The following is a 23,841-nucleotide window of genomic DNA, read 5'->3' as shown; positions in this document are numbered from 1 at the left end:
ATAGTGGGTCAGTTGCTGGATCTTGACGGGATACACTGCCCAGTTCGTTTATTTTTCTGTACACAAAAAAAACAAATCACAACTTTCACACAACGAAAGGCAAAAACTGCGATGCGAAACAAATTCTGGCGATAAGCCGCGTTAGCACCAGGGATTTTACACCTGCTTTCTGCTGGTGTTAAGCAGGACGACTACCTGCAGCATGAAAGGGAACACAACCAAGAGCCTCACCGGAACACCCACAGGTGCCATAGAGTCAATGAGCATGATACACGGATACCCATGAGGGCCACAACACTCATCGCAACAACCCCAGGACCGCCAATGCCCCCCCGAACCCGCATCTGAGCAAGTGTCTGTGTGGTCATTGTGTTAGCATGATGGGCCCAGGCCCTGCAACATCAGTGTGCTGTCTTCAGCAGACGTTACCATGTTACCTCAGCGTTGGCAGTGAGCCAGGACATGTAGCTACGCATGCATCGTCCTGCATGCACAAGTGGCGTGTGCTGGTCCGGCGTATACAGGTCAGCGCAGGGGTGTGCCTGTCCGGCAAGGGGATCGGGGTGTCTCGGACATGTCTGTATGCAGGAAGTGCGGTAAGTGTCTCTGTGCCCTAGTGTGGCCGCCACAAGGGCCACAGCAGTCGATGTTGTAAAGTGGCATGCACCACCTTCAAAGGGCAGTGTCGCAGTGTGGTTGGAATGCCGCAGGACATGCACGAATAGGCATTACAGTGGTGTGCCGTAGGAGTGCACGGGATACAACAGCGCAGCGCACAAATGTGTGGGGCTCGTGGGAGGGAGGAGAAGCTGTTTGGCAACGTAACAAACCCACCCATGTGCCACATGCTGGGCATTTCATCCATGATGACCAAGGTCGCAGACATCCCACAACACCCACGACCGGCCTCTGTACACATCCTGTATGAATGCAGCTGGAGAAGTTACTGTAGGGATGAAAGGTTCTTTGGCTGGGCTATCTTGCACTAGCACATCTGCTCCGAGAAGGAACTTGCAAGTGGCCAGCCCCCCCCCTGACAGATACGATAATATTTGCATCCGTCTCCCACACTACGCACTGCCCGATTTTGAGAGAAACGAGTACACATCCCACACTCAAAAGTCCTTTGTCGTAGTTAACATGCGTGAAATGGCCTTCACACGTACTACCACCACACCCCTGCCCTGCACCCATTGGACACAGACGCATTGCACCAAGCTTGCCATTTCATCCACAAGACTGGCACACGGCAAGCCAGTGCAGCTACAAGCAGAGCCACTGACGCAATGGCAGGGCATCCCGAGCAGATAGTCGACTCCATTCACGTCCACCTATACCTTGCACGTCTGCTGCATGTCCTGGGTGCACTCCCTTTGGCAGTGCTGCGGATCACTTACTGGCTGAGCTTCCACATTGCAGACGTCACCTGCGTTCAACCTGTGTTGCCATGTCGCACGTGCCTATCCGAAAGGTGCATAGACGTGTGCCTCTCCAACGTGTGGGTAGCCGACATGGATTACGACGGGTGTGTGCGCCCCCTGTTGACCCACGACCAGGAGTGTCATGGTGATGCCTGTTTATGGCATGCATGGATGTTTGGCATGCATGTTGGGAACTGGGCCTGGGAGATTGCACGTGTCATAGTATGCAGTGAGCAAATTGACCCACTCCTGATTCTGCTTTGGTGCACATTGGGTACAGAGGTTGTAGTCAGCACATCTGTCCCGGTCAGCTGATGGGAGTACGTCGACGACATGTCAAATATTGTGGCCAACCATCACTCATTAGAGATAGTGGCTTACGCAGCTGCACTCGCGTTCATGGACGAGTGACAAGGTACCTGCAACCAAGATTCGATGTGCCACATTGCACTGTCCCGGCGCATCATTGCACGTTGTGCATCTGGTCACATGTCCCAAGACGATAGTGGACATGGCTGCATTGGCGTCGACTCATGTCCGAGGCGCGGACAACCAATGCTGCTTGACACGGACGTGTGTTGGTGATGGACACCCCGAGGTGAACATGGACGTTTTCCTAAGTTCCCTATTCAGGCATGCTGCTGCATTTGTCTGCATATCGTGGCACTACTCTTGGCCGTTCTGACACACGCTTTTTTTAATAAAGTTTCCACATTTTCACTTGTCTCCAAATGTGTTGTCTTCATTTGTATGCCAATGTGTGTGTCACGGACTCTCTGGCTTTTGGACGTTTATCCGCCACAGGCGAGTGCATTTGTGTCCTGTGTTCGATTGTGCGAATGTTTGTGTTTGGACAACATTGTGTTGGATGTTGGTGTGCTCTGCTTCCTATGTGTGTGTGCTGCTTTGTGTGTGAGATGTCCCTTCATGTGAGGTTTTGTTCACCCTTCTCCCTTTCAGGCAGTGTTGTGCTTGTTCAGTGGTGTGATGTTGGTGCGTTGTGACTTGTGCTCCTTGTTGGTGTGTTTCATTTTGGCCATTGTTTGTCTGTAGTTGTGCTGTACTTAATTGTGCATGTGTGCCATTGTGCCCATCTCCCCCCCCGTCCCCCCCACTCCCTCCTGGTGCTGTTATGTCTCTAATTTTGTTGCTCCACACACAAATACATGTAAAGAACAAATTAGAATAGTTCCTTGATTCTTTTTTTTGCAAAACTTCTCTCTATTGGTTATTTTTGAATTTTCCATATAAACAGTTTTTTAAATATTCAAGGACACATAGAATACGTTGCACTTCTGACTTCTATCAACACACTTTCTAGAACATTCTACAACACGTGCAGGTTAAAAGTTAATCAATTTTTTTAAACCTAACGATATTTTTTTGCAACATTTTCTCAAACATTTAGCGGCACGTGTAGGTTAAAAGGTCACGATTGTTTAAAGTTCGAACAGTGCCTTCCAAATGCAAGTAGCAGGTGTGGTTGAGTTGAGCAAATTTTATCCTATGATATGTACTCTACGTTTAAACTGCTTTTTCTTAACCAATCACAAAGATGCTTTTCCATAAAACAAATGTGCACCCTGCTTTTAAAAAACAATGCTTATCTCCCAATCAGTTATCGTTTTGTATGGGGAAAAAAAGTAGTTCCCCATATTTAAACAGATCTCTTATTCTACGAACGGACTGCATGAGCTACAGACATCTAACCATACCTCCCAGCCATACCTTCAAAATGCTAGTGTGGATCGTAGGACATAGCTATGTTTTCTGGTGCAAGAGATATGCAGAACAGAGACGTATTGACTTAGACCTAGGTTTACAAAATGTGGACATTAAATGGTTTGCACAGAGAGGATTGAAGTGGCACCAATTGTTGCCTTTGGTTAAAACCTATTTGCATCTCCAACACCCTGACCTCATGATTGTGCACTGTGGTGGAAACGGCCTAGGCACATTGACCCCCCCCCCCCCCCCTCTCTCAGGAAACATGTAAAGTGAAACTGTTTCACAGTTCTTAGAAATATGTGTCTCATCATAATAAAAGCTCAAACCCCACTCAGCAGAAATTTACCTTTGGCAAAGCCAAGAGGACATTGGGGTACTGGAGGGCAAAATTATGAGGCATGAGAAGGGAAATATATGTGACAATATGTTCCATTATTTGAAACATTTTCTGTCAGTGTCTAGTTCTGTTATCATCTGCAAACAATGTGATAACTACAAGCAATCTATAATATATTTCAGTCACAATCCCATAATTGCACTGACCATTGCTCATTGTTTATTTACAATCTATTGAAGAAAGCTAAATAAAACCTAAACATTCTAATACCGATACAGGAAGCAGTTTTAGTTACTTCCTGTAGAAAACAGCTTCACAATTGTTTTCTTCTACAGAAACCATGCTTTTTAACAATTTAAAGGGTGTTTTATTTTCTAAAATTGGGCATTTTTACCTTCACAATTAAAGAGTGTTGTATTTTTTGTCGCAGGCACCCAATCATTGTTAAGTGTGGGGAGGTGTAATGAGGGGATAAGCATTGAGTTTGTCACAATGCTTCTCAACAATAGTTATGACTAGCATATTACTCGATAGGTTTCGGAATATGCGGTTTATGCATTCCTTGTTCTCTTGCGAATAGTTATAAAAATATATTTTTAAAAACCCAAGATACAATGGATTACATGGTTACAGTGAGCTAAACCATCCATTACTTTGGAGTCCTCCTGTGTATCAGGGTTGTTTTCATGCGTAGTCACTCTTAAATGATATCGGTGAACAGTGCACTAGCCAGTGTGTCATGGGCCCTAGTGCAAGAAAGCAAATAGGCCCCTGGCTATTGGTTGAACTGTAAAATACAGCAATACAAGTTCAGTGTACCCCCTCGGGCTTCTGGGCCCCGGTGCAACTGCACCTGCTGCACCAGTGAAAGCTACACCAATCTGTGAGTCACTGAACAGTGTTGTATGTAAGTGTTTTTGGTCTGTAGTAATAAGCTAGAAACTAACGTTCGTAGTTTTTCGAAGACTTGTTCTAAATATTGTAACTTAATTGTAGTGTCTATTTAACCTTTGTAATGTATTTAAAATTTGCATTTTCATCATTTAGCAGCTATTTTCGACATTTCACATCTGAATTTTCTAACCTAATCACACACGTTGTGGACTCAGTGCATCCTGATTCTTATTTTATCAAGGTTCCTATAGCCCTGTTATAGATTTGATATCGCAGTGGTATTGGGGCGCACAGAAGTCAAAGGACCATTATCAGCTGCCTTTATACAAGTGGAATTTTGCAACTGTGTATAATTTAGTGTGTCCAGTATATTCCAGAAATAAGCATGCACTTTATGGTTGACTATGCATGTATTTGACAAGAAGGTGGCATGCATTAAGCTTTTGCCAGTGTAGCTCCTGCCCACATGCAATCTCTGGTAGATTGTATTTAAAAATAATATATTCCTCCGGCTCTGTAGCTACGCAGAGCAGGTAATTGGCATCCATCTTTGTTTCCAGGAGTTGCCTAGGCGACGCTGTATAGGCTGCACAGCGTGGATTAATATGGGCAGGGATGGTGAGCGAGATCACTTAGCCTTTCCCTTTCTACATTCGTCACCCGCACAATGCTTGTAGCTTGGTCACCAACACTGCTAATTAGTTGACAGAACTTATTTCGGCACGCGATGAACGGAATCCGCTCCTCAGTGAGTAAAACACCGCGCTGTCCCTGCCAACGTTTTGGATTTCTCATTTCAAGATAGAAACGTCAGGAAATAGCTGGAGTTCTGTAGCTTGCTTGGCATCCTGAGCACATTTCCTTTTAATTTTGAGGTGACAGGTGAACGTGGCAAAGACAGGCAAGTGTGCACGTGATCGTCGAATGGAAAAGAAGGTACTCGCCTGTGAGAAGACTGCGTGCTGATCTTGGCTGCTTGACGCGCATGCAGACTGTGGTCTTAAGGACTGAACACATCTATAAAGGTCACAGGGGCTTTATGTCTTAAATTAGTTTTCTTCTTTTTGTATTTCAGGATGCTTGACTGTTCTCAGAATTGTAGTCATTCACGCGGATGGGCGTTGCATTGGTTTAGAGTCCTTGCCCTTATAGAAACTGCTAGTGGAAAACTACCTTTTGCCCCTGCAATTCCACACAGCATCGAGCTGCTAACAGAAATGTAAGTGTGCACATTTACAAAATAAACACGCATTGGCATAGCCAATAGGTCTTGCCTTTGGGACCTTATAAGTGTTTAGCCATGCAACAGTTGATGTTGTTGCACCAAGGCTATTGTGCTGCATAACTAAACACTTATAAGGTCCCAAAGGTGAGACCTATTGGCTATGCCAATGCTTTTTTTACCTGTCGGAGGGGCGCTTTAGGGATTGCCCACAAGGATAGCACACTATACCGGGGGGAGGGAGTGTTGCAAGACTGTTGCCCCTGCTTTAATCCTATGCGGTAAGTGTTATGGGGCGACGAGGAAGTGTGAGATTAGACACACATTTGTATTACGTTTTGAGGCTGGCAGCTCTGATTAGCCGAGAAGGGCCCTTTTATTATGCTGGTGGTGACCCTTCGATGTTGTCTGGTGATATCCTGTGTTTTCTGTAGCAGGGGGTCTTCCACGCTGTAATCTTATGGGTCTGCAGAGGGGCCATGTTCCAGGAGTTGTTAAAGAGTGCGGGGTGTCAGAGATGCGCCGGGATGGCCTGCGGTTAGTACTCCTTGACATAATTTGCCTTATGATATGTCAGTTAAATAGATTGCACGATGGGCTGCGTTATCATTCTTTTTGTCATTAGGGGATATCAGTGCACAGTATGCTCTTTGCTCTCTAAAACACCTCAAGAAATTGAAACCTTTTCTTCCCCATGATGACCTCAAGACAGTAGTCCAATCCCTAGTTCTCTCTAAAATCGACTACGGGAACGCCATCCTAACCGGGACTCCAAAAGCTCACCTAGCCCCTCTAAGGGCAGTGTTGAACATGGCCGCTCGACTCGTATCCGGAGTAAAAAGATTTGAACACATCACTTCAGCTCTCAACTCCCTCAACTGGCTCCCCATGGGAGGGAGGTGTATTTACAAACTGGCCTGCATCACACACAAAACCCTTCACTCTCCGGCCCCTAACTACCTGAACAACAAACTGGTAAGAGCAGGTCAATCCAGAACGCTGAGAAGCTCCAACTCACTCCTTCTTATTCCTCCGAAACTGAAAAAGAAAACCACACAATACCGATCTTTCTCTGGCAATGCTCCCAGGATGTGGAACGCTCTCCCTAGAGTCCTGAGATGCAACCCCTCCTTCTCCTGTTTCTAAAGGGACCTGAAAATCCATCTCCTTAACAAATTATTTCCTGACCAACGTCAACTAACCTAGACTTCAATATCCAAGTTTACTCCTCTCTCTTGACATTCAAGGATAGTTGGTGATCGGACTGTGTTTAACCACCTTATCTTCCATGCTGTATTTTTTCTATCCCTGGTTTTGCTTCCTTACTGCCTGCCTACTTTGTAATGCAATTTCCGTCTGTTTTTCTTTACAGTATGTATGTAAAGCGCTCCGATACCTACGGGTCAAGCTAGCGCTATATAAAACTTTTAAAATTAAAATAAAATATGTGACTATTTGGGACCTGTAGAGTGGACTGTGTCGGTCTTCTAGTGACCTGTAGTTTGTGGCAGGCATCTTTGCTGTCGGTAGGCCTGTCTGGTTGAGACAGAGTGGTTATTTAACGCAGTTTGTGTGTAGCCTGTGTGTGTAGCCTGTGTGTGTATCATTAGTTGCCAGCAGTGTTCTACAGTGTTCTACATACCTCACTACTTATATGTCTGTCCATTTGTTATGAGAGCAGGTAATCGGCAAGTTTGGTGTCTAAAGGGGCGGCTTTGTGTCTGAAGGGATGATAGATCTGGCTGGGGTCAGTCAGTTGCCAGACTTTCATGTCCTGATTACCTTCCCATCTCTACCGGCCCTTCTGAGGCACTAGCCTGTTTGGCGTTTGCCACATTTCATAGAGGATGTGGACTAACGGCCAGAGCTGCAGACTTTGGAGGTTGGGAACAAGGTTTGAGTCTCGGCGTCGGCTGTACGTCCTGTGATTCTGGGCAAATCGCTCAATCTCCCCGTGCATGCCAAAAATGAATGTGTCCTTTTTGTAATGGATTGAGTTCCCGCTATATAAAACTAAATAAAAAAGGCACATAACGTGGCGAGAAGCGGGTGCCTCATTCTCAGTGGACCACGTTGAAACGCATCCATAGGGATTCTAAAATCTGGCTGAGCGCCTGCTTGGTAGTGTCAGGCTTTCACTTTTAGAAGACAGGATATTTTTTGCAATTCGTGGGAAAATAGAACCCGCTGCTGTTTGATTGTAATTAGATGTACTTTTAGAAAAAGGCCTTACAATTACTGCTCTCAAGTGTAGTTACTGTAACCCCAGGTCCTGCCTCGCGTCCTAAGAGAGGATTTATTTTAAAATGGCAGACTTATGAAGAATGTCTTTGAAAACTGCACCACATGCAGCGCAATCAGTTGTTCAGTAAAAGTTTTAATCAACTCTGTTGTGTTTGGCATGTGGATGCAAAAGATTTCAGTTGTAATGCTCCCACTCTAAATTGGAAGCACAACTTTCTGTCCAGTGGCACAGTGATAGTCCCAAAAATGCTGAAAAGTACAAGATGACTTGAAATCAAAAAATTCCAGCGACAAAGTGGAATCAACAGCTTTTTGGATGTCATTGGACATTACACCTAACCAGTAGTGTTTTATCAGAGATACTTTTGATGGAATATGGCCACTATGCGGTGATTCCCATAAGTCTTTCATAACTTCATAATGCAGTGCTGTGTCTAAAAGCGGTTGACAGATTGGCTGCATAGGAAAGCCTCATGCTCCTGATGTGTTTTTTTAATTGCATACATCTGATGCAGACACTGAAGACAGATTCAACTCCTGCGTTCATACAGCCAAAAGGCGAGACCTCTTGCTTATGCCAATGCTTGTTCGATTAAGTCATTCTAGTTGAGCACACCATATTATCACAGTATTCGGGGCATGCCTAGTGCTGGAGGTTTTTTTTAAGCAACAGCGCTATCCTATGGCAACAGAATTGATGGCTTAAAAAACTCTAACTTATTAATAATTCATTATGATAAAATAAAGATGAATATGACAGGGACGTCGGAGGGACCATGCAGGCTTTCATGTTACTGGTGAATTGGTCACTTGTACATGCTTCGTCGGGGCTCTTCACACCCAGCATGCTTGAAACGCTAATGTTCTTGAAAAACAGCTACCATTTGAACGGAGATCTTTAAAAACAAGTGTGCGACGCCGTGAGGGCCGGGAGAAGAACGCGAGCCTTTACGCGCACATGGTGTTTGCATGTGGGTGGAGACTGCCGTAGAGCTGTAATGGAGCCGGAGGTTCGCCACCCAATAGTCTTTTGGGGGCCCACAAGAGACCGGGAACAAGGTGTGCCAGGCCCCAGGAATTGCAGCATCAAGAAGAATGAAGAGAGGGCGTGCATGACTCCGGTAAGCGGCAGGGGAAAGAGATGCGATCTTGCCCCTAGAGCCCCCACAGATCCCACGACCCAGACAAATCCCACAACAACCCTTAAAGTTAAAAAAAAAAAAAAAAAAAAAAAAGGGAGGCACGTCTGGCGAGTGGTGTACGATGTGCGCGCACCATGACGAGAGAGAAAAGCCAGATGGCGCCTCTGCTCGTCATTGTGCGCATAACCGCACGCTCTATGCCACCCGAAAAGCTGTGGTCGGTTTTTTAAAGCCCACTCACTTATTTAGGTCTCGCCTGAGCCAGCGCATGCGCTGCCCGGCGTGACATTAAGTTCTTTGCGTGCAAAGTAGTTCACGGTCTGTTATGTTTCCCAGGTGCTAGTGAATCTTAGCAGACCGAGATCAAAATATATTGTACGTCGAATTGTATGGAGGAGGGAAGAAGAAGCGCTGGCTTGCCTTTGCTTGGCCACTTTATTTAGTATCTAAATACAGTTGTATATAAGAAGTGACGGTGCCCCCCCCCCCCCCACCCCTTAGAGAAGTGGACTCCTCAGTGATGAGAGGGGGCGGGGGAGAGTAGTCTTATCATTTTTTTTTAAAGAAACCAGAGTTACTGAAAGTTCACTAAATTCCATCATTTACTGTTATTGGCAATATGTGACTGTTTTTTAGTTTGGTATTGAGTTTTATTTGCAGCTATAAAAATCACTGCTTTATAGTTGATATGTGTTACTTCACTGGGATTGTTGTGTTTTGTAGGTTTGACCTGTTATAATGGAGTTACCCAAACACTGTGTGCATAATCTCCAAAATAATGCCTTGTACCTACGGAAAAGTGAACTTAGTATTTAGTAAGATATGAACTGTATTTAGTGGGGGGGTTTGAAGATTGTGTACATCCACTGGTTTTCTGCGCAAGTGAAATAGCTCTTGCTTGAGAGACTTTCAAGTACCTCATTTAATTCTCTGTGACCAGATGAGTTGGAGACAAGTATTTTTGACATTCAGTTCCGGAGGTCCCAGTCTAATCAGAAGTTATTGGATCCTATTTGCTTCCATGGTTGTCTTTTTACCTCTGGAGTCTGTGTCTCGATACTGCAGCCCCTGGAGTCAAACTAACCCTTCAACACTTGACTTTCAGGATAGAACCTTATAGAATCTAGTTCATATCATTCTATTAACTGCTTTGACAGCCATCATTCTGTCCATTTTAATTTTGTACTTAATTAGGTTATCTGTATTTGAATCACTATTTTGAAACAAAAAGTTGTCTTTTTAATTTTACCTTGCTTTTTGATATATGAAAAAATCACACCAACCTGTTTATTTGGTCTAAGTGGAAGCCTTTGGTACCTGGCCTATTTGAGAGTTAATTTTTAACAGGTTTATGGAACATGAAATCTAAATATGGAAAACTTTAAACCCCGTTCTGAAATACAGGGACATTTACAAACCCTGGGTACCTTTAGAGTCCCCAGGAAGTTGCAAAAATAGGACGCATATTTGGCATGGATCCCTTCTATGGGAAAAAAACGTTATGCATATCTAAGGGCTAACTAACTCAAATCCAAAAAAGGGCTCAAGAAGGGGATAGGAAAAGTTCAGTTAGGGTGTTATACCTCAGAATGCAAATATCTTATTTACTGTTGGAGGTTCAATTTTTTTCCCCATTGTCAATACTTCTTCCAAACATTCAACTGCCTTTCCTTGACCTGCTGTTAGCCATTGTTAACTAATCTATATTTCTCCAATATTCAAATCGAAATCAGTTTGTTCTCTTTTGTTGAAATCTACAAAGTTGTCTTTAACATAAAAAATAATCCAATATTCTCACGCAAGTTCTTTTTCTGGTCATATTGGATATGTTCCTGCTCAAGAAGGAAGTCAAGGCAAAACAATGTATGAACACCAAGTCATTTTCAATAGGTGTACAACTTTTTTCACATTTAAAGTTTCTGTATGTCTAAGCTTGGAAAACTTTCCTTGTATCCAAAATCAGTTTTCGGGAAATTAATTGTTCCATTTATCGGAAGTGGGCTAATTATATGTTGTAGTAAGAAAGTATTGGATCCTAAAGTTATTTCTGATGATCCCAGCATGTGCACTTCTTTTCCCATCCTGTACATATTGGCTTAGTTTTTCTTTCTGTTATAGCCAAGAGTTTCTGACATCATAAACTACTTTTTTTCTTTATATTCACTTGTGGATCAATTGGAACTATCTCTTTGCCTTCTGCCTTACCCAAGGAGTAAATGCAGCCTACAATTTGCTTTTACATAAACAGTGTTTTTAAGAAATTGTGTTCTTAATTGGGAGTAACTACCTACCTCAATGAATAATCACAACCCTTGCCGAGGTGAACCCTTGAAGGCACTAAATTAACCTGAGCTCAACCCCCTGGTAGCTATGGCACAGAACAGACCGGCTTAATTTAGGGTGTAAAGTATTTAATTAGTACTGAAACACTAATAAAGTCGAAGTGCAAAAAAGTAAAAATCCCAAACCAAATTTGAAAAATATAGTAATATTTAATAAACAAAATAACACCAAAATCACAAGAATCCAATAAGGAGACCTGGAGATATGATTTCTAAATGTAAGGATAGCACCAAGAAGCACAAAGTGCCAGTGATAGCCAGTGGTCACTATTTTTCCGGGACCTAGGTGCAATTTCATGTGGACCACAATAGAGCATGGGGTCAGAGACACCAACCAGGCTAGTCCTGGTCAATGATTTTACCTTATAATTTTAGTCCTTTTAAGTCCCAATCCACCAAATGAGTGCACACCTAATGCCCTCCAGGACCTCAGGGTAGGCACTTAAAGACTACCATGCTGTCAAGGCTTGGGCCTACAGCAGGGTCCAGTTTCCAATGGGTACTAGAAGCAAAAGTCCTTTTGTGGCTTGTGTGTATCCCTGTTGCTTTAACAGCTGGTCACCCTTATGACCCTTGGAGTCCACTTGTTTGTCTTGGGTACGAAAGAGAGCAGATCCAGTCCTTCAGGGCTCTTTTCTGGTTGCCGACGGCAGGTTCAGTTCTCTTCTGATCTTCTCAAGTTTCAGGAGTGTTCTGAAGTAGATGCCCGGTAGTTCCACATGTTTGCTTGGCATGAGCTAGTGGGTAAAAATGACTTGATGGTGCACCCTAACCAATGGGACAACATTTCCTGGGGCCAAGGCTACCCACTTGGGGCATTTTCAAAATGCCACAAGTGTTTGTCAACACTAAAGTTGGCCTCTGAGAACTGGGGGGGAAGGTATGTTTGCAGTGTACTATTGTTATCCTAGTCCTCCTAAATCTAGCACCAAAATCCAGTTTGAGGCCGCCACTGTACCCACAATAAACAAAGAAACTGAAGCCTCATAGAACAAAAGAAGGGGTTTCAAGCATCTAGGCAGTGTATACACAAGAAGTTTTTGGCATCCTGTTTTCTTTACTTTCAAGTGCATCCCAATTGTTATATGTAAAACCCAGCAGACCCATCAGGCAGGATTTGACACTTTAATGTCATAAAGAATCCTCTCAACCCCACCCTGCATATTCTGTTCAGCTCAGAGGCGCCATCTCTTGCTGTGGGAGAGCAAATGCTAATTTAGCCTCCGTGAACTTAAGGGAGGTAAAAGAAAAGTTCCTAAAAGCTAATTTTCCATAATATAATTTTAAAAACCCACTTCACCACTGAATTGTATTTTTAATAACTATTAAATTGTTATTAAATTAGTTTTCTAGCAAGTGTCATTACCAAGATGCAGAATTCTGATTTTTATCTGTACTCTAGTTTTCTACATAGGACACGGAGAACTGCCATTGAAAAATGCTTTTGGGTACTAGTCACTGTAAGGACTTGTTAACATTACATTTCTACATGCCCTACTTTAAAAAATCAAGCAACCTGCTTTGTGAACTACAAAGCCTGCATAGGGTTTAGCTTTTTAATATTTAAAAGGGAGGTTTTGACCTGTGAAAAGAGTTTGTTTGACAGGTTGAATTGCAGTTTTTACACTGCTACTGTCAGACTACACTGGTAGACCTGAATCAGTGTTTGCACTGCCACTGTAGTGGATAGCGCACAATAGTTGCTGCAGTCCACTGGTGGCATTAAACTTGCAGGCCCTGGGTACTGTTTGTATCGTATACTAGGGACTTGTACGCAAGTTAAATATGCCAATCATTGGCATATTTATGGCATTTCATTATGCTGAAAGGGAGAGCACAGGCAATTTACCACTTGTTAGCAGAGGTAAAGTACACAGTACGCAAAGTTCAGGCCTCTAAAATCATACAGATGTTACCAATCATGCAGGTCTAGTGACTTGAATATCGTACTCAACCTATCTGTAATGTACTAGACCCATAAATTGGTCTCAGATTGTGTGGTCCGTGGCAACATTTTTATTTTACAGGGCTGCCTTTTTCTTCATTATCACCTATGACAGCACCTTCAAATATGTGATTTCAATAATTCTGCTGTACAAAAACTACTTTGTTTGATAATCTAGGCTAAATGTTTGTTCCATGCATAATAGGAATCCAGCCCACACATAACGGTACACATGACACCTGGTTTGACTCTTAGTTCACTACCAGCATTGCCATCTGGGCGGGGGCAGAAATGTTTCTCAGTTAATGTTTGAGAACTCATTTTTAATAAATGTTACTAAAGCATGATGTATTAGCGCAGTGTCATTTACAGTCTGTGAATTTTCCATTCAAATGGCCACAAACCTTCCCACTAACATGCAATGTTGCTGATAAAACTATATAGTGTATAAATAATCATTTGTGGAAATTGGGTTTCAGGAAAATATTTATCATTTGCAGATCAAGCGAAGTGTTATGATTTGTCATCCTATTAAAACATTTTCATCACATAGAATTACAAAAAATATGTTTTCATAACTCTTGAACTATATTTTAACATGTTTGTACAGTTCATTTACAATCTATTTACATGTTGTGTTAGAATAAAACCTGACCTCCTACAGTCTTCCATTTCACTCTCTGTATGGCATGATTGTCATACAGTTCAGTTCACTTAGCAAAAAGCCTCTAACTTTGCACTCAGAAAGCAAAGTAAATTGTAGCCTCCAGGATAAAATAAGCTACAAATTGTAGGAAGGCACAAACTGACATTTGACATCTGTCTCTGACCACAGAGCAAATGTGGCAAGATGAAAGCAAGATTTAAAGGCATCTTTATTGCTCATTCACTTTCTAGGTGAACAGAACACCTGCTATTTGTCAGCTAGCCAGAACGGGCCAGTTGGCCATGAAAATACCTCCCCCTGGTAAAATCTTACTTGCTTTAGCGAGTTGGTGAGTAGATCTCTCTAGTTTTTTCAGTTCTACAGCCAGCAAAACTGTAAAGACTAAAATCACACAAAAGATAGTAATTCCTATTGTGTTAAAGAATATTTTAATACTAAACACATCTGAGGTCTACCATGCTCACATGCCAGAAAGTATCCAGACACCTATCACTCTGCAGGTGTCTGTGGCTTGCAAAGTCTGTCCTGCATGCATAATGAAGTATACAGCGATTCACAAAATTGTTCCCATCTATTTTGTTATGGGGTGTGCAAAAAGTTAAGTTATTTACGATTCATCACAGATTGCACATCATTGTCTGCGCTGTTTTTTCAACAGGCACACATGGATAGAGTTCCTCTAGGAGGATGAGTCATAGTATCCCTCAGCACAATGTATAATTCTGCATGTAGACCAATTAACCTCCTATATTTCCTATTTTGAGATACATTTCCTTAACTCTACTTATTTGTTTAAGAATTGTGGGTCATCCAGCTATTTTTTTTATGAGTCATCATAGCCTAAAGCAGTGGCTGAATAGCACCTTCATTTGGCTCCCTGATATAGATTACAAAGGTACATCAGCAAAGCATGCTTTATAATATACATGGTTTGAATCTTTTAATCAATACACAAGTCTCTAACCTTAGGTAGAATGTTCCTTAAATTCATGTCACAGCTTTCGAGTTAGAACTTGACCTCCTGTTTCCACTTATTCCAAGGGAGGATGTGTTGTGGTTTCCCACTTGACTTTATTTGTCTTATTTAACTGGTATTCCAATCCAAATTTCCAAAGGTGTCCTTTACTATAACTTTTTGCTGCTGTGAGAACTGAAAAGAGAGCCAACAGATGAGGTTTGGTCTAATGTCTAGAAAAGAGTGGGGACATTCTCTATATGCTCCAGAGAAAAGAAAAAATAGCTGCTAGCTCACAAATGCGATGCTCCTTCAAACTCTGTAAACTGAGACCAATGTTTGACAGCTCAGATATTTTTGGGTAAATGTGCATGAGGGGCTCATATATGCCTATGCGGTGAGAGTGTACACACCTAACAAGCATTATGGAACGACATTTTGTCACACCTGAAAGCCATAAGTAGCATAAAATTATGTTGTGATCTATGAAGAGAGACACCTGGAGCCAGGAGGTATTAATAAGTCTTCTTTATTCAGTCCCCAGTACAGGTCACATCTGTCTTGACCCCAGCCAGCCTAGTGTGGTACCAGCCCCACCAGGAGCAGCCTGCCTAGCTGCTCAGCCCATCTCTAACTGCCAACACTCATCCACTCAGACACCCAGGCATTCCACGCATCACAGGCACACCAACATTCCATGACCATCTCACGCTCTGGCTGAGCAGCTAGAGGCAGCAGGGCTGGAGTACATGTTATACAATTAAGTAGGGTACAACACAATTCCCACTTGATTTTGCGGTATTGCTTCTAGGACATTCTGTAGAGGATAGCATTTATCCTCTGACCACATTGATTGGCAAATTCATTACTCATTTTCTCATAGCAGCTAGACTTAATAAAGGTTACCCCCACTCCTGTAATCTTTGTCTAGGAGAAAGCCATGGAATTCTTATGCCTTTGGAAACTGTGTGCTCTGGGTAATCATAGTTGGCAAATATTTTAAATTCTGGCTTCCATCTGGCAAATTTGTTAAGAGATCGTCATTACACAATATATGTGTATGTCGAAATGTATTTTTAGCAGCCTCTGTTTTTTGTATTTCTTTTGACCGTCTTAGTCTTTTCTCAGTATTGACTCCCCACATGTATCATTTAAAGCAGCCCTAACTGTTCTTTTTATAAGTAATAAGTTGCAGCATCCATGTTAATGATGATATTTCTATGTTGCTGAAGTGCAAGCATGCAATCTAATGTACATCTTTTAATTTTCCTTGTATTTTATACCCGGCTCAATTTTTAATGGCATAATCAGAAGAGTGAACAGAAAGATATTCTGTCTATCTAGCTTTGTGTACACTTAACTAACAGAAAGTAGTCACTGAGTGTTAAAGATGTGTGCGCTTATATGCATAAAAAGTGAAGCTCTGGAAGAATATCTGTCGTTTGCAGGTTTATTCCATTTGGAGTTATTACGTTGCAGTCATTAAATCAACCTTACTACCACTATTTACCACCCATCCCTTAACCCAAACAACTTCCTACCACCCCAAAAGCTCCGTACTATCCCTATACACTACCCACTCCTACACCCTAAAAATCCATTACTACGCCTATATAAACTTAAATAAATGAAACCATTAACCCATATTTTAATGTTATTTTAATAATTTCTTAATATTTGCAATTTAATTGCTTAAATAAAATTGCTTTTTAATTTAGTTCCTATTCTATTTTTAAGTGATATATAAATATATAATATTTATATTATAGTTAGAAACCCGTTTCCATAGATTTTCTTTTTTTGATTTGCTTATAACGTTGGCAACATTTGAGAAATCTTCACGAAACTTGCCCAAAAAACGTTCTTTCACCTCAACTCCTTCCTGGAATGTTTCGGGGTGATCTATCGAACGGGAGCCAAAAAAGGTCTCAAAACCCTTTTTCCCAATTCATTTTTCCATTGGAAAGTTAGACCATCAAAATGGCAGGACAGAATTATACCAAATTTGCCAGAAATCTAAATCTTGTTCCACAAATTGTGCTTTTTGTGATTTTGTCTAATTCCGTTCAATAGTTTTAGAGTGATTAACAAAATATACATATTTTACGCTGTGGAGGAGCCGAATCATCTAGAGATGAAATTTAATTGGCTGTCACCACATCAACAGAAATGTGATTGCAGCCATTTTTGGACTTGAGAACTAAGTACCCTTTCATGGAATGAAGTTAAAAAAAAAATTGTAGAGATACCCTGCTCCCTCAGGCCTGGTGTGTTTTTTTGTGGAAGTTAAGGGGTCCCAATCGGTCCCCCCACCTACCCAAAAACATATATAAATATTTATCAGCCCAGAGGATCCGCAGCACCAATAAAAAAAAAAAAAGAAAATTAAGCATAAAATTGGAGGTCGTTTTCCTTTTATCAGAACCCCCCATGAGGGATATGTGGCCACCTCCCAGTGACTCTGTGGGGCTAAGGGAACCCCATCTCCCGGGGCCATTTCTTCAACATTAGCAGAGGGAGGCGTACCACAATGCCTGGTGGTAGGGGACCCAGCTGAAGTCGCGGGAGCCATGGGCTCTCCCAGTGGCCCCATCAAAGACTGGATTGTAGATGCCCCCAGGTGGACTGTGGGGCACCCACCCAAAAAAGAAAAAAAGTCTGACTCCTGCAACAGTAGTGGCCAAGGCCGTGGAGCTCCCCTTCCAGCACTAAACTTTTTCAGTGCCCTTGGTGGGCATAGAGGTCCCAATATTAGAATATGTTTTTAGGTCTCGCCTGATCCAGCGCATGCGCTGCACTGGCGAGACTTTTAGTGTGTGTGATTTACAAAGGCTGCCACAGGCTTTTGGTTGCCTAGTGCTTGCGGTCACTTGAGTGTGCACGCGCACAGCCACCATCTGTCTTTGATCGCGAACACTCTCACTTTCAGGGCCGCACAGCCGTGTCACTTTCACGGCCGCGCGTCCAATGCTTGTTTTCTTTTAAGTATTGCTTCACAGTTACCGCCTTCTGTCTCTCCCGGCCCTCTTCCCCCGCCCACAAAAGTTGCACCCGGCCCCTCCCTAATCCCGAGTGAAAGCGCCATTTTGTTATACATTAATCCAGGCTTGGCAAAGGCAAACAGTCAGGTAACATCATTAAAGGGCTACACTTGCATGTTTTTTTGTAGTCCTCCACTTTGAATGTCGGCACATTGCTTTTGTTTCTCAAGACCTATTGCATAGTAATTCCTTAATTACAATTTTCCTAAATTGAAACTCTGTAGTGCGTGGACTGTGAGCGCATGCGTCTTCCGGAGGCAACAGTTAGTTTAAACTATTACGCAAGTGCAACAATTATGTGTGAAGCTTTTAACATTTTCCATGAATGAGCACTTGCAGCAACCTTCCTCCACCAAGTACAATGCAGACCGGACCGGAGATGTTCGAGAACCAGAGCTGCACTATGCACATTTTTAGACTATTGATGTCTCTGACGTTGACCAAGCATGTGCGACGAGATAAGAGGTTGGTTATGGTCAGTATGACGGTTAGATAAAGCTGGGTAGATTGATGACCAATGGCATCAAGGCATGCAAATATTTGCGTGAGGTCCGGCCTGGGAATTTTGTTAGTGTTCATCACTGCCACTCGATAGCTATTCTGGAGTACTCCATGCAGTATAATATTTGCTTGCCTTTCTCGTTCGTGCTGAGATTTATTTAATTCTAAGGTGTATTTACAAACATATTTTACTATGTGGTAAGTGAAGTGATAAGGTGTGCGCTGGGTGAAACCTAATGATCTCTTTATTACAGTAAATCACGAAACTATTCACCAGGAGTTTGCAAAGTGAATGCGGGTATTCAGTTCCTTGTTCATTCATTCCGATTAATTGGTGCCAGATCACCTATATGGCATTAGCGGTGTTCAAATAGACTTTAAATATAAACAAGCATTGGCATAGCCAATAGGTCTCGACTTTGGACCTTATAAGTGTTTAGCCATGCAACAGTTGATGTTGTTGCACCAAGGATATTGTGCTGGATAACTAAACACTTATAAGGTCCCAAAGGCGAGACCTATTGGTTATGCCAATGCTTGTTTTAAATGGCGACTATCGCCATGGTGGGGGCTGGCGGCCCTGGTGTTCCCCCTGTGACTCCCAACATTATAAAAATGTGAGTTCCCTGATTAGGTACTGGGGTACCCAAATAAAAAATAAAAAATTATAACCAGAAAAAAGAAGAAAGATTAAAGGAGCAGCAGGCCAGGCCCTGTGTGCAACCCTACATCGCTCACAGCAATAGACATCTTACTTTATGTAAAAAAAATTAAACATAGAAATTCATTGAGAAATCCTAAGGTTAAACTAACGGTAAGGTTATTTGTTCCTTTACATATAGAAAAACACCAAACTTAGAAATTTCACTGAAAAAAGCAAAGAGTAAAGGAACCTTTTAGTTAGGTGAAAATGTCTGTTAAAACTTACTGTTTAAAATGAAAATAAAAGCTCTGAAATTCACCAGTAATAGTTAACTCGCATAACTAAAAGTCATGCTGTAAAGTAACCATATCTCGTGCCCTCGCCATGCCCTGGTAATCTAATATTACATCACTCATGACATTTTCAATGACCTTGTTGATAACATCACTGCAACATCTGAAATGAATTCATTGATCACAATATTGTGCAATATAGAGCTCGTCGACATTGTCACAGAACTCCTTGCTGACATACAGTACCTTCGTAATGTACGGAAGGGGGTACCCATATTACCTAACATATTTCCACAGAAATCTCTGCAGAATGATTAACTGTTAAAACAGAGTTGCATTTCTCCTTCAACTGTAACCTGATAACATCCTACCTTTGTTACTGTTAGAGCTGGCATCACTGGTGTGGTCTCCCTTGACTTTTTCCTTCTGTATTTCTGATTGTATGTTGGACTTTGTTTTTGCTGGTTCGTGTACTCTGGGCACTTTACTACTGCTGATCAGTGCTGAAATGCAAGTGCTCCCCATGTAAATTGTAATTACGATTTGTTATTCATGATTAGCATATTTAATTTACTGGTAAGTCCCACATAAAGTGCACTGTGTGTGACCAGGGCCTGTAAATCAAATGCTACCAGAGGGCCTGCAGCACTGGTTGTGCCACCCACATGAGTAGCCATGTAAACCGGTCTGAGGCCTGCCATTGCAGTGTCTATCAGTACAATTTTAAACTGCCATGTCGATCTTTCAAGTGCACCCTTGCCAGGCCCAAACCTACCCTTTTAAACATGTAAGGCACCCCTAAGGTAGGCCCAAGGTAGCCCCATGGGCAGTGTATGTGAAAGGTAGGACATGTACTGGTATATTGTACTGATAGCGAAATATTGCCAATTTCGTTTTTCACTCTGGTAAGGACCATCCCTCCTATAGGTTATCATTGGAGTTGCCGTGTAACATCTTACAAGTGTAAGTTTCAATCAAGAAGAGATAGAGATTCGGAGTTAGGGCTCCCCGAGTGCAGAATTTAAAGTTACACCTTTTAGGGAAGGTGGTTTTTAAATTGTGTTTTCTTGCTTTACCATTCTGTGTCTCTGCCTGCCTGTGGAATCAACATCTGGTTCAGACCGACAGCTGGGTTTTTTGGGCATTCACTCTAGACATTCACACAAAGGGAACTGATGTGTGCTGTTCATATCCTGATTTCCCATCACCAGGCTGATGGGCTTTCCTGAGCTACAGTGGTGGGAGGGGTTGTCACTGACACCTGAATCGGCTGTGCTTGGCCTAACACAAAGATGTCTCCGTCCCCTGGAATGTGTCTGGAGCCAAGTCAGGACCTTGTGGATAACAAAGACTTTATTTTAAAGTATGCCTACTTCAAATGTCAAAAGGCGTATAAGTATTGGACCTATAATACCACGTTTTTTCAAACACTTCTGGATCAAAAGGAGACTATACCAAGGAGAAGAGCTGTAAGGAGGAGTACTGTCCCCTTTGTGTGTGTTGCTTTGCTCAGTCAGCCTGCAGTTGCCGCTTCTGCTTTGGAGAGGAAAATCACCAGACTTTGCTGTGTATCCTGCTTGTGAAGTTTCTCCAAGGGCTTTTGTGTGCGTGCCTCCTGTAAGAAGTCTCGGGGCCTTTGAAGACTTCACCTACAGCATCCCTGAACTCCACTTGGGGAGTTCTGACCTAGCAAGTGATGCCAATTCCAGTTCTGGGCCCTTAGAGGTGGTTCCTGCTGCAAAAAGCTACCAAAGTCTTGAAAATCGACGCTTCACCCTTCTAGCGCTTGTTTATTCCGTTGTAGCACTGCTGTATGGTCAAAGAAATTGACGCAGCAATTGCCCACGGCCAAAGAACCCACTGCAGCCCAAGTTCAGCGCGCCATGCTGCCGAAGTCTGAGACCCCCCCCTGACTGACTCGACGCAGGCCCTGCTGTGCGACTGAAAGAATTGACGCATCGTGGGACCACGGCTGAATAAATCAACGCAGCATGGGTTAGCTGCTGCCGAGGCTGCATCGACATTGAGCGCCTTCAGATTTCCACAATTCGTACCTGTGCTGCAAGTTTTCCAGCGCATCACCCGCAGACCAGAAGCTTCTTGGATTTTGATGCTTTGCTTCCTCCTACAGTCCAGATTTGACGCAACACTTCTCCTGCATGCAGCAGAACTGTCGTATTGCCTCCCCAGGGACTCAGGAATCAACTCATCACTGTGTTTTCCGATGCTTCCTTTCCTCTGCGGCTGCTTTTCCTTGTGGCGTTTGATGCATCTAAGGTACTTTGTGTAAAAACACTGCTTCCATAGAGTTCTGCGGACAAATTGCTTAAAACCTTTAAAAAGTGATCTCTTGAGTTCTGTGTGTTGGATTTTTGTCTTTCTGGTCTTGTTTGATATAGATGAAGATTGTTTATTTTTCTAAACTGGTGTGGGATCCATTTGTAATGTTGTTACTGTGTTTGCTATGTACAAATACTTTGCACATTGCCTCTGAAATAGGCCTAACTGCCTTTGCCAAGCTACCAAGGGGGTGAGCATAGGTTATCTTGGGTGTGTAATCCCCTTACTAGAAGGAAGGGTGCCTAATTGGACTGGGTATATACCACTGCCAAGTAGACCCCTGTTTCTAACCGTTACTCATAACCAAGTGACCACTGTGTCCACCCAGGGAGGGCCATTGTTCTTGCGTAGTGTTCCAATGACATCATTTTCATCCACTTATCTGCACTTCCACCACGCCAGGCTTACAATCAACTCTTCATTTAAAGAACTACTTAAGCTCATTTACTAACGAATATATCCTTGTGATATAACTCATTGCTTTCTTCTGTTATTGCCTGCAGCAATAGTTACCCAAAGGTCTCAACGAGAGCCGTGAGCTAGAAGACACATCCCATTACATATCCTTGAACATAAATTTTATATTGAATTTGTTAGCCAACACCATATTTGGATCTTTCCCAATCTTAAATATGTATGTTTTATGCCGCATTACTTTGAAGAATAAAAACTGGCGATTTGTTCTGGACTGATGTACTACGGCTCTAAAGGCTTATTGTTTTCTCGAAGTCTCACTGCGTTTCCTATGTGGTTCTGCAAATGTCTGATCTGTGGGAGGAAGAAGGCAAATTAGTTGCTTTAAACCCTCTCTGCTGGAATGGAATTTATTGAGTGCAATAATTACCACCCAGTTCTTAGTTTCCACACCCACTGGAATTTAACAGGTAACTCCTAGAGAGGCCTCTAGGAGTTACCTGTTTGGCCTTCTTTATAAAGGTTAGCGACATTTAGTGCTTTTACTTTGAGTGAACTCACTGGTTGTGAATAAAGAGTTTGTCCTTTTTAGTGAGTTTACATCTCAATTTTATTGTTGCTCTGAACAACCTGTTCTCAGCAAATCACTGGGTCTCTTCATTTTCACTCTTTGTTTATGGGGACAGCAAAGTGTTTCTGTTAAAACTATCTCTGTTCTCTTTCTTTTTACTGGACATTATTTTCTTCTTTTTTGAGTTGGCAACCGATGATGACAAAACGTGGGCATATCAGCGAGTACCAGTTGGCAGCCTACCTGGTGGTGCGTACGTGAGGTGCCTTCTCATTTTTCACACTCTTTTCACGAATCACATCATTTCTTGTGTGAGCTGGGGTGATACACTTTCTGTGAGTTCTTGAAGGGTTGAATTGCAGATGCTTTTAATTAACTATTAAAGAGGTGTAGGGCCAGTCCAAAAATCTTTTTGACATATTGCCAGTGGTCGGAACACAGTTGCTCCCACCATCAGTGGTTGGCCCTCGAACTAATATTTGAACCCTCTTGATGCCAAGCTATTTGTTGTTGTTATTAGACTTTGAGTGGAGGGCAGCTTGGCATTCTTCCCTCTAAAGCTCCAATTTGAAATGGGGAACTCCTAGAGAGGGCCTTAGTTTTCTGACTAACTTCCTTCTGAACTTTTTCTAGAAACAATTTATACTTAAACACTATATTGACGATGTGGATTGAATCTAAGGAGCTGTAGGAAGGTGGAACCTGACTGCATGGTTACCCCCACTTTTTTCCTGGCGTTTTGTTGGTTTTCGACTAGTCTCACTGTGATCCTGCTAATCAGGACCCCAGTTTATCTGCTTTCTCCCTAAATTGATTGCATGCACTTTAGGTACACTCCAGATTGGATTCTGGGGTACCCTTATAAGTCCCTAGTATATGGTATACTATGTACCCAGGGCATAGGCCTCCCAGGGGCTGCAGCATGTATTATGCCACCCCTGAGAGACCATCCAAAATGACACCACAGGTCTGCTACAGCAGCCTATGTAAGGTGGTGCATGCACCCCTTACTTAGATATAGGTTCACTATATCTATCCTATATCACTGCACATATAAACCTATCAGTCACCCCTATGGCAGTCCTTATCAATCCTGAAGGCAGGGTGCAGGGATTTATGTGAGAAGGTGCACCTGCATCAG

At 42.6% G+C, this 23,841-nt stretch overlaps 1 protein-coding gene across 13 annotated transcripts in view; it reads left to right on the top strand.

Moving 5' to 3' along the window:
- EPS8 (EGFR pathway substrate 8, signaling adaptor) overlaps positions 1–23,841 on the top strand; it is an 861,544-nt gene that overhangs the window by 212,882 nt on the left and 624,821 nt on the right. For 3 of the 13 annotated variants that reach the window (XM_085652649.1, XM_085652652.1, XM_085652645.1), the window contains exon 2: positions 14,173–14,270. The exons of the other annotated variants lie outside the window; for them this stretch is intronic. The gene's annotated coding sequence lies outside the window, so the exon portion shown is untranslated. The remainder of the gene's footprint in view (positions 1–14,172; positions 14,271–23,841) is intronic. 13 annotated transcript variants of the gene reach the window in all.

This window comes from Triturus cristatus, chromosome 4_1 (assembly GCF_964204655.1).
Source record: "Triturus cristatus chromosome 4_1, aTriCri1.1, whole genome shotgun sequence".
In the NCBI taxonomy this organism is placed as follows: domain Eukaryota; kingdom Metazoa; phylum Chordata; class Amphibia; order Caudata; family Salamandridae; genus Triturus; species Triturus cristatus.
Note: the sequence above shows the minus strand (reverse complement) of the source record. Positions and strands in the feature narration are given on the sequence as shown.